General features: G+C 40.9%; 1 long non-coding RNA gene across 1 annotated transcript; it reads left to right on the forward strand.

Moving 5' to 3' along the window:
• The first annotated feature begins 429 nt into the window (after window positions 1-429).
• On the forward strand, window positions 430-11,265 carry LOC121278898. Its single transcript, XR_005943291.1, has 2 exons — window positions 430-588; window positions 11,063-11,265. It is a non-coding gene; the product is annotated as an uncharacterized LOC121278898 (long non-coding RNA).
• The last annotated feature ends 54 nt before the right edge of the window (window positions 11,266-11,319 follow it).

Genomic DNA, 11,319 nt, shown 5'->3' on the forward strand with positions numbered 1-11,319 from the left:
TGATTGACAGCCCAGATGGTCGACACAGCGTTCCATCTGCGCCCAGCGGAGGCGGGGATTTTCGCTGCGCTCCCCTCTCCTCCCCATTCATCAGTCTGGCTGCTGTTAGTCTCTCTCTCTCTGTGTGGGGTGGTTCTACTCGCAGTTCCAAGGGAAATAAATGTTTGTGAAGTTACAGTACTTAAACGTTGCACGTATCTTTTTCCGAGCAATTTGTTAAGGGGCTGCAAAGAATTCTGCTTGAAGTGCTGAGTTGTCTCCTAAAGTTCATGAACCTCTCTAATTTTAATTCTAAAGTTTTGGATGTGTTTAAGGAGCGTTAGATTCGGAATTTATATTGTCTTTGGGAGTCACTACATCCGTTTTAAATCAAACATTCATAAGCAGGGCGCAGCTCTCCGAGTTGGCTATTAACTGAATGTTATTTTAGCGGTTATCTACTGCATTCCTTGCTCCAAGATAATGGGACAGAGTATTTTCACCGGAAATGTTCAGTCTAGCACTGTTTATTTCTGTACGGGGATGAAATGAGGGATTTTTTTTCCCGAATATACCAAATGGCCAGTGAAAATGCTTTTGCAGAAACAGGTAAGGATGTACCTCTTATTACAATGCAGCTTTGAAGCTGTTGAGGCGATCTTCAATGCCCCTGGACATGCTCCTATGCTGGAAATGTTTTATTCAGCTCATTACGCATCATCGGCGCTTTATACGATGCACTTATTGCTCTCCTGTCGCTTATCATTTCAAAGTACCACCTTGCTTTCATGCCCACATATCCGAAGCCCAACGCAAACTGGAGGAACAGCACTTCCAACTAGGCACTTTACAGCCTTCCAGACTTAACGTTGAGTTTAACAACTTCAGACCATGAACTCCCTTCTCCATCTTGACCCTTTTTAATCCAACTTTTAAATGTGTTTTTTCATATTTTTAAATTTTTCATAATTTCATTTTTTTAATCCTTTTACCCCCTTCCCCCACAGGGCCATCTGTCACTTGTTTCTATGTTGTGCTTTCACAGAGCACTGACCCTTGTTCTGCTATTAACACATTCTGCTATCTTACCTGTATGCCACTATCAGCACCGTCTTTAGTATTTAACACTATCATTAACACTCCCTTTATCTTGTGCCCATGACATCTTTGTCAATCTCTGCTGAGCTCCCACCCATCCCTGACCTTCTATTTTGCTCCACCCCCTCTTAAACAGTATAAAATCCATCACATTTTTACTTCTCTTTAGCTCTGTAGAAGAGTCATACAAACTTGAAATGTTAAGTCTGTTTCTCTCCCCACAGATGCTGCCAGACCTGCTGAGTTCTTCCAGCATTTTCTGTTTTTATTTCAGATTTCCAGCATCCGCAGTATTTTGCTTATATCATTTCTTAAACGGTTATGTGCCTTTGCATTATTAAATAATTCATAAAATAAATGAGCATTGGTTAATTTAAATATAAAACCAAATAAACGTGTAACACACACGGGGGTACAGCTACCTTAAGTATATTAGATAGTTGACTAAAAAAGACTGAAGCTGGGATTGAACTAGTACAGAATTTCATGTAGTTCGCTTTCAACAAGGAGTTATTCAAACTCCAACGTGCTATCAACTCAAAATAAGAATGGAAGGTGTACCTGTAGAAGAGTCATGTTGGGCTTGAAACATTAACTCTGTTTCTCTCTCCACGAATGCTGCCAGGCCTGCTGAGTTTTTCCAGCACTTTCTGCTTTTATCTCAGGTTTCCAGAATCCGTAGTGTTTTGCTTTGACTTCAGTGATTTCAGTTCACCAAAAGCCAGAACTAACATTTCTAAAACATAAAACGAGGTTCTTCTACATTCCGTCACTTGCTTCACAGCTTTTGTGATGGCTGGGCTTTCAAATGGAAATTCCTCTTCTTGGGACGCCACCTGGAGATTCAGTCAGGAAAAGCAGAGTTGTGTGCCTCTTAAACTAATTTAGATTTAGCAACCCAGCTGAAAGGGGAGCACGCGATTTAAATACGGTTATCAAGGTATCATCATGAATCTGAATAGCTCGCAGGTTATCAGCTAATACCAACACTGGCAATTTTGTTCTTTTTTTTTTGCACAGGCTTTAGCATATTTAAACATCAATAAATGCGCCAATTTAAACCAAACTCATCGGGCAGAATTTTCTGCCTGGCGGGCGGGTGGGCTCGACCCAATCTCTGGCGGGCGGGGAGCCGATCACCGCCGGTGAAGTGGGCCCCGCCACCATTTTACGTGGGAGGGTCAATTAAGGCCCGCCCAGTGTGATGTCCGGCAGGAAGCGCCATGCGCTCCCTGTGCAGGCGGGTGGGGGTGGGGGGGTGTGGGTGGGGGGGATTCCCCAAAAGCAAGAGTGTGCCCTTTCGCGCATGTGCATGATAGAGCGCACATCTCCCTGCGACAAAGTGCAGCCTCAGGGAGATCACTTCCACGTTGAAAAATATTAAAAATAGAAGAAAAAAATTCCCTAACGTGACCCTCTCATGAGATGGGACATGTTCATAATTTACATAATAACTTTATTAAAAATTTTTAAACCCTACATGAAACCTCATCCCGCCGCTGAACGAGGTTTCATGTTTTTTCTAGTTCCCGCCAGGGCTCCTGGCCTGCCTGCCAGCCTTCAGGTTGGACGGGCAGGTCCACTAATTGTATAAATGATCCTGTGAATGGCCTCAATTGGCCACTGACAGGTCGGTTGGCCTGCAGTTGATTTTGCTGTGCCCCCGCCTTCCTGAAAACTTAAATGGGGCGCGGTGACATCGGGGGTTCCTCCCGACTTCATCCCGCATCATTTTACGCGTTGGCGAGCGGGCCTCGCCCCCCTGCTCGCCAACCGCAAAATTCTGCCCATCAAGTTTTATATCTGCACCAAAATGAAAAGCCTCAGCCCTGGTTCAGCTAGCAGCACTCCGATGTGAGTTAGAAGGTCCGCCTTCAAGTCCCACTGCACCACTTGAGCACAAAAATCTAGGCTGACACCCCAGTGCAGGGCAGAGGGGGTGCTGCACTGTTGGAGGTGCCCTCTTTCAGATGAGGTGTAAAATAGGCCCTGCCTGCACTAACAGATGGACGCCAAAAATAATCCCATGGCTCCATCTTGTATGTCCCGATGCCTTGACCAATATTTATGCCCCAAACAGCATCACAAAAACACTGTTGTTTGTGGGATCTTGCTGTGTGCAAATTTCCTATATTACAACAGTGACTACACTTTAAAAGTATTTCATTGGTTGTAAAGGGCTTTGGGACCTCCTGTGCTTCAAAGAGGCGCTATATAAATGCAAGTGTTTTCTTTCATACTTAGTAACTGGCAATACACAGAGATCAGTAAACCATTGAAGATATATCAGGGAAGAGAAATGTTTCTGACAGGACATCTCACCAGAAAGCATTAACCTGTCTTTTCCCCATTCAGGCACTGATGGTTATGCTGCACATTTCCAGCATTCACTTGGGACACAAGTGGAGCTGTTCTGACCAGGGTAGTCAAGATGTGGAGTGTTGGGGGTATATGTTTACCTTTGCTGTCCAGATGGTCATTTGACAGAGTGGATTGTCCACCTGGTATAGAAATCGCCTGCTTCTCATTTTATTGGAATCACTGCAGTGATAACCAAAAACTACCCTGTGGTCTTTAGCGGGTTGCTTTCTCAATTATAAAATTATAGGCAGAAGCATTAACAGGATATTTTACTGCAAGGACCATCAGAGCAGAGAATAATGTCCTCACCTCATACAGCATAGAAGGAAGCCATTTGGCCCATTGTGCCTTTGGTAACTCCTGCAAAGAATTAGCTGATGAGTCCCTCCCTCCTGCTCATTCACCATAGCTCTGAAATTTTTTTCCAATTCCCTTTTGAAAGTTATTATTGACTCTGTTTCCACCAGCTTTTCAGGCAGTGCATTCCAGATCACAACAACTCACTGCATTAAACACCTCTCATCTCCCTCCTGATTCCATTATAATTCCCTTCAACCTCTGTGCGCTGCTGTTTGATCAACTACCAGTAGAAATAATTTTGCCTTACTTCATTTAAACCCATCATAATTTTGAATACCTCGATTAATTAATAATCTCCCTTTAACCCCATCTATTCTAAGGAGAACAATCCCAACTTCTCTAGTCTTGTGACACAACTGAAGTCTGGTTTGATGAGCTCTACTACCATCCAGATTGGGATCTACAAACCTAAGAGCCGTTTAAAATTAAAAACAGAAAATGCTGGAAAAACTCAGCAGGTCTGACAGCATCTGCGGAGAAAGAAACAGAGTTAGCGTTTTGAGTCCGTATGACTCTTCTTCAGAGCTAAGAACTGTTTGGTTCTTCTATGGCTCAACCAATTTCTTACTGCCTTAGTAAGCACCTTGTTTATGGGATTGGGATACGTTTGAGACCCAGCATTAACATAAAGCACTAAAATTAAGGCAAAATACTGCAGATGCTGGGGATCTGAAATTAGAACAAAGAAGAATCATATTGGACTTGAAAACTCTGTTTCTCTCATCACAGATGCTGTCAGACCTGCTGCGATTTTCCAACACTTTCTGCTTTTATTATTCACATAAAGCACTTCCAGGTTGAGTAATTCAGACAAGTTGGCAAATAATCCTGCACCAACAATCAACCAAATTGGATCTTTTTTTTATTCATTAGATGTGGGCATCACTAGCTAGACCAGCATTTATTGCCCACCCCTAATTGCCCTTGTTTAGAGGGCATTTAAGAGTCAACCACATTGCAGTGGGTCTGGAGTCATATGTAGGCCAGACCAGGAAAGGACAACAGATTTCCTTTCCTAAAGGACATTAGTGAACCAGATGGGTTGTTATAACAATCAACAATGGTTTCATGGTCATGATTAGACTTATAATTCCAGATTTTGATTGAATTCAAATTCCACCAAGGCAAGATGTGAACACGGGTCCACGAAGCATTACTCTGGGTCTCTGGATCATTAGTCCAGTGACAATACCACTATGCCACCACCTCCCCAATCAATGTAACTTCTTCCACTTCTTCCAAACAACATTCTTGTGGTTTAAAATTTTATGCCAGTCTGGCATTTTATGCAGGTTTCTCCATTCTTAAAACACCTAATGTTGCACATTGCTGTCATCTCCCCTCGTAAGCTCTTTGAAGCTGCTGAAAAGCTTAGCAACAGCAATTGCTACTTCAACTATCCACTATACTTTTATTTATAATATAATTACTGACCATTGAATCATGTAATTTGCTTATAATATATTTGTGCACAGTAATAAAAATAACTTAAAATTGCTAGCTAAACTATTTATGGACACAGACACATATGCCACCTTTAAATATATTAAAAACTTTCAGACACCCAATTTCACATTTACATTTCAACCTTTGCTACAGTAATGTAAAATAAATTGGTTCTAGATGGTTATCAAATCGCAATACTGTTCATTTTTTTTATGCTGTTCATTTTAACTTGCAAGAAGATTATAAGCATGCACTTTTAGAATGAGTTTAATTGACAATCCCAACCTTGCAATTCATCAGATCCCTTTAATTTATTACCATGTTACTACAATAAATTATCTACATCTATTTCTTGAACTTATAGAACTAACCTAGAGCCAGAAGCTATAGCAATGATACTGTGGCATCTTTTGTGTTGTTTGAGTTCCAAAAATTATAAGCAGTATTTACTTATGCTTAATACTGTAACACTCAACAACTTTAGTAGGATAAGATGGTAACTTGTACTCGAACCAAGTCCAAATGGAAGGATGACTTTCAAAAATCTGTTAATAACTATGCCAAATGTCACTCAAATTACTTAGAAAACTGCATTTCACTGGAATGGTTAGAACTAGTGTAATCAGTTTGGCATCTTCCAAGAATGATTCCCATCCCCTCTCAATCAAACAGTCCAAGTGATAATGACATGTTCCTTTATGGAATCTCTGTATTGATCTGTGTATATTCACAAATCAGGAATTGAGTTTAAGTTTCTCTTGCACTAATCATCAAATTGTCTTTCTTCATTTGACTACAGCTATTGTTTGAAATGTGCTTCTTCATTAGAATGCAGGGCAGACATGAAAGCAGCAAACCAAAGCACAGGTTATCACAATACATCCCATAGCACTTTACAGCAAAGATGAGGTGGACATCAAGCATAAGGAAGTCAGTTGGGATGTGACTGAGAACAGGGGAAAAGGGGAACAAAGTTAAATGGTTCTGGAAAAAAAGAATTCAAAGGGCAAAAATGTGAGAATGTTTTGGAAGAAATGCCATGAATGTAGTTCAGAAGTTTAGTAAGCTTTTGCTAAAACAGCTGCATAAGCAAAGCAATTGTTTGAGAAAATTAGCGTCCATTGGCCTAAAAAGAAAGTGGCAGTAAGGAAAGAAAGATGGCTTAAAGGGTTAGAGCAATTGCTATTGACTGGCAGACAGTGGCTATGGGCTGCCCCAGGTATGCTGAACCAAGTGAATTGTATACAAATTTGCAACTGCAGGTTCATTTAGTTATCTGAAAACTATCAGATATGGATAAAAACATGAGCTGTTGCTGGTTGACACACTTTCACAGTAGTTTTAATGCACCAGTAAGTTTCTATTTCAGAAGACATTAAACTACCACTTTTGGTCCTGAGATAGTGAAAGATGCTATTTTAGTGCAAGTCTTTCTTCTGCTCTTGCACTATTTGACTGCTTGTCTGACATCAATTCCTAGGTGAGTTGTAGCATCCTACAGCTCAATGTCAATAAATCTGAAGCTACTCTGTTCAGCTCTAGCTAGTACCATCGTGCCCCAATGACAGCCAATGAAGTACCTTTGATGTGTCATTTAGTCACTGATATAGGATTGGCAAAACCCTAGAACTGGTGCAGATGACAGAGGCAGACTTGGGCGTTGACACCACGCAGGCTGAACTAGCACCTCCAGACGATGCTGCTGAAGCGTGGGCTCTCACTGATAAATAGGAGGGGAACACGAGTGGCATGGGAGGAAGAGTAGTTTAAGAAAAGGCAGTGACTGCACTGGGACAGATGGAGTTGGAACCATGTGAGCATAGTGTTGTAAAGGGGAACAGTGTTCGAAGAGGCAATGAAGGAAAATTAAGTAGTTGAGGTGGGGCAGCAATGTGACCACAAACACACAGATTTTTCACAATATGATTAAAGTGGAATTTGTTAAGAGAGATTATTCATATTCCACACATTCCTGATACTTGATTCCACCCCAATATATCGTAAAACCACAAACTTGAGCAATTTTGGTCTTGCTGATAATCATTGATTTTATTTTCTAGTGCTATGTCATTTTGCGTAATTTGCCAGAATTGTTTAAAAAAGTTTTATGGGGTGTGAGCGTCGCTGGCAAGGCCAGCATTTGTTCCACATCCCTAATTGCCCTTGAGAAGGCGGTGGTGAGCCCTCTTCTTGAACCGCTGCAGTCCATGTGGTGTAGGTAAACCCACAGTGCTGTTAGGAAAGGGAGTTTGAGGATTTTGACCCAGCGACAGTGAAGGAACAGTTCCAAATCAGGATGGCGTGTGGCTGGACGGGAACTTGGAGGTGGTGGGCTTCCCGTGTGTCTTCTTTATCATTTCTTCTTTATCATAGCCTATTGCGCTACAGATAATGTATGAGCTTTGATGGTTGTGGCAGGTACATGGCATTTTATTTTTGCTGCAGTAGCTGCAGAAACAGGACCTAAACCCACAGCCCCAGTTTGTCCCACTTCCACTGTCCTGCCTCAGAATGCCTAGCACATCAACACAAGGCACAAAGTATAATTAATAGATGGATCAGCACTTTATTACATTCAATTGCTGGCAGTAATTAAAAACAGTGACTTTCATCATATCTGAACAAAGTGAATAATATACAAGTTTGCAACTGCAAGTATGTTTAGTTATATGAAAACTATCACATATGGATAAAAACATGAGTTGTTGCTCATTGACACACTTTCACAGTAGTTTTAATGCACCAGTAAGTTTCTACTTCAGACAACATTAAACTACCACAATTTGTGTCAGAAATATGGAGGTACCAACTATCAATGCTGCTTTACAAGAATCTCATTTGCTTATTGAAATTTGACTAAATACTTGAAGCACAATCTTTATAATAGTATACACTTTATCATAAAAGTACCAACAGTGTTATTCATTTATACCGAAAGTACGAGAAAAAAATTATACAGTATATTTATTTCCCTTTTATATCTTTATTTTGCACTTCTCCGTTTGCGTCTCCGCAGACTGTTATTCGGGAGCAGGAACCAAAATGACCCACCTTCCAAGTGTTTGCCTATGTTGAATTTCAGGTAGCCACTGTGTAGTGCACAAGAACAATCTGGGGGTGGGCTGCCTTGGAATTTTTCCTTGCTGGGCTAACGTGGTTTATTTCCATTTAACAGCCGCTGCCTGATGGCACTGAGTTGCATCAAAGCACCACTGCAGCACAATTAATAAATATCAGCCTTTAAACAGAATTTTCCAAGCTTACTGATCTCCAGGGTTCTGCACTCTCTCTCTCTCTCTCTCTCTCTCCTGTTTCAAGTAGCTGAATGGAGAAACTGAAGCAAAAAAAATCTGAATTACTGGCACCTAGGAATAATGTCAGTCTGTTTAAAATAAGAACAACTTTGGGATCGGAATTCCTTGGCTGTGCTGGAAAACTCTTGCTGTGACTTCTGTGGAAGTCTGCCAGAATAGCCAGAAACTTCAATGGGATGCAGATTTTTTAGCAGGACTCTGCTGGGCAAGTTCTTGTCGGGCAAGTCTTTGACACAGGAGAGAGGGAGGCCTCCCTAAGACAGGGGTTTCTGGTTGAGGGCCCTCAGTCGTGAACCAGCTTAGCAACGAGGTACACCAGGCCTCGAGCAGGCATGTCTTGCCAACAGGGCTGGCTTGGGACCCGCCTTGGGATTAGGCAAGGACTAGAGTCTGAACCCCAAAATATCAGCCAGTCAAAATTTTTAATCTTCAAGTGGTTCCTCAATAGAGGTCAGCATCTGGCCACTGTGCCTGATCTTTCTAACTTTAGTGGGATGAGTGGGCAGGATTACTAGCAGGCAAGATCCTAGCTAACTGCTTGGATCCCAACAAATTGAAGCCTTCCAGAAAAATATTTACAGAGCCAATACATCATTGGTCCAAAAATAATTGTTGGACAATACATTTAACTATACTATGCTCGGTATGTAACATGTTCAACAAAAATACATTCCATTGAACAGCAAAGACTCAGCAAGAAAGCTCCATTTCTGGCTTACTCAGGAAGTTAAGGATAGTATTAGATTAAAAGAAGAGGCTTATAATGTGGCAAAGAACAGACGTAAGCCTGAGGAATAGACATGTTTTAGAAACCAGCAAAGGACCATACAAAAAGTTGATAAAAGGGGAAATAATAGAATATGAGAGTAAACTACAAGGAATTTAAAAACAGACTGTAACAGCTGTTACAAGTATATGAAAAGGAGGAGAGTAGCTGAAGTAAATATTGGTCCCTTAGAGGCAGAGACAGGAGACATCATCATGGAGATTAAGGAAATGGCAGAGATGTTGAACAAATATTTTGTGTCTGTCTTCACAGTAGAAGACATGAAGTACATGCCAGAAATAGAGGGTAACCAAGAGGTCAAAAAGAGTGAGAAACTTAAGATAATTAATGTCATCAGAAAAAAAGCATTGGAGAAACTTAGACTAAAATCTTGATAAATACCCAGGACCTGATGGCCTATATTCTAGAGTTCTAATAGAAGTAGCTGCAGAGATAGTGGATGCGATTATGATTTTCCAAAATTCCCTAGGTTCTAGAATGGTCCCAGGGGATTGGAAGCTAGCACATGTAACTCCACTATGCAAGAAAGGAGGGCGAGAGAAAACAGGGAACTACAGGTCAGTTAGCCTGACATCAGTTGTCAGGGAAAATGCTGGAATCTCTTATGGAAGAAGTCTTAACATTGCATTTAGTGAAAAATCATAGTGAGGTCAGAAAAAGTCAACATGGTTTTACATAAGGCAAATCATGTTTGACAAATTTATTAGAGTTTGTTCAGGAAGTAACTAGTAGGGTAGATAAAGGGGAACCAGTAGATGTTGAATATATTTAAGGCTGAGATGGACAGATTTTTAACTTCTCAGGGAATCAAGAGGTATTGGGAGGGTGGGGGGGGCGGTGGGAAAGTGGAACTGAGGCGGAAGATGAGCTATGATCTTATTGAATGGTGGGATAGACTTGAGGGCCATATGGTCTTCTCCTGTTCCTATTTCTTATGTCCTTATGTACTGAGGGAAAAAGCTATGTGCCACAGTGAGAGGCCCAGTTTCAAAATCAAACTGTTGGAATGAAGATTGCCTCTCTTTCTGCTGACTGGAAGCGTCCAATGCAAAATGCTTTTGGCTGCCTCAACCCAACTATTCTTGGGTACAAGCTGACAGCACAAAGCTGTCCATTATTTGGCATTGACTTGGCGCTTTCACTTGCGAGACTCTCAACGTGGCTTAAGGAAAGAAAAAAAGACCCAAGGCTTACCAGGTTTTAAAAAGTCATCTTCCAGCATGCTTTGAATTAGCCAGGAAACAGAAACAGATTCCGGCATTTTCCCTGACACATAAGATATGCTTTCTTAAGACACATTACTCATGCTGAGTAAAGGACGCTTTACTTTCTATCTGGTCTGTGGCTGCCTGAAATATTTGATATGGACACTGGGTGATAGGAAAATTGTTGGACAATTTTCAAGATGGTAAGCAATCATCCTTGGAGAGACAAGCATCAGCTTACATAAAATAAATATTTAAAGTACCATCTGCAAACATAATAGTGCTTTTAGAAACAAGTAAAAATAACAAATGACACTTAATCTAGGATTAATTTATCATACTTGACTTTAGACAGTTAATTCAATTAAGTCCTAAAGAAATCGCAAGTGCTGTAGATGCTAGAAACTTGAAATAAAAACAGAAAATGCTGGAATCCTTCAGCAAGCCAAACAGCATCTGCAGAGAGAGGAACAGAATTCAAAGAGAGTCTAACATTGCTTCTTTCTCCACAGATGCTGCCTGATCTACTGAATGTATCGTAGGAAGATATGAATTATGAACATAGGAACAGGAGGAGGCCATATAGCTCTTCAAGCCTATTCCACCATTCAATTAGATTGTGGCTGATGTGTAAGCCATATCCCTTTATGCCTTTGGTTAACAAAAAATTTAATCAATCTCCAATTTAAAATTAATAAATGATCTATCAACAATTGCTATTTGTGAAAGGGTGTTCCAAATTTCTACCACCCTTTGTGTGAAGAAGTGT

This window comes from Carcharodon carcharias, chromosome 6 (assembly GCF_017639515.1).
Source record: "Carcharodon carcharias isolate sCarCar2 chromosome 6, sCarCar2.pri, whole genome shotgun sequence".
NCBI lineage: Eukaryota > Metazoa > Chordata > Chondrichthyes > Lamniformes > Lamnidae > Carcharodon > Carcharodon carcharias.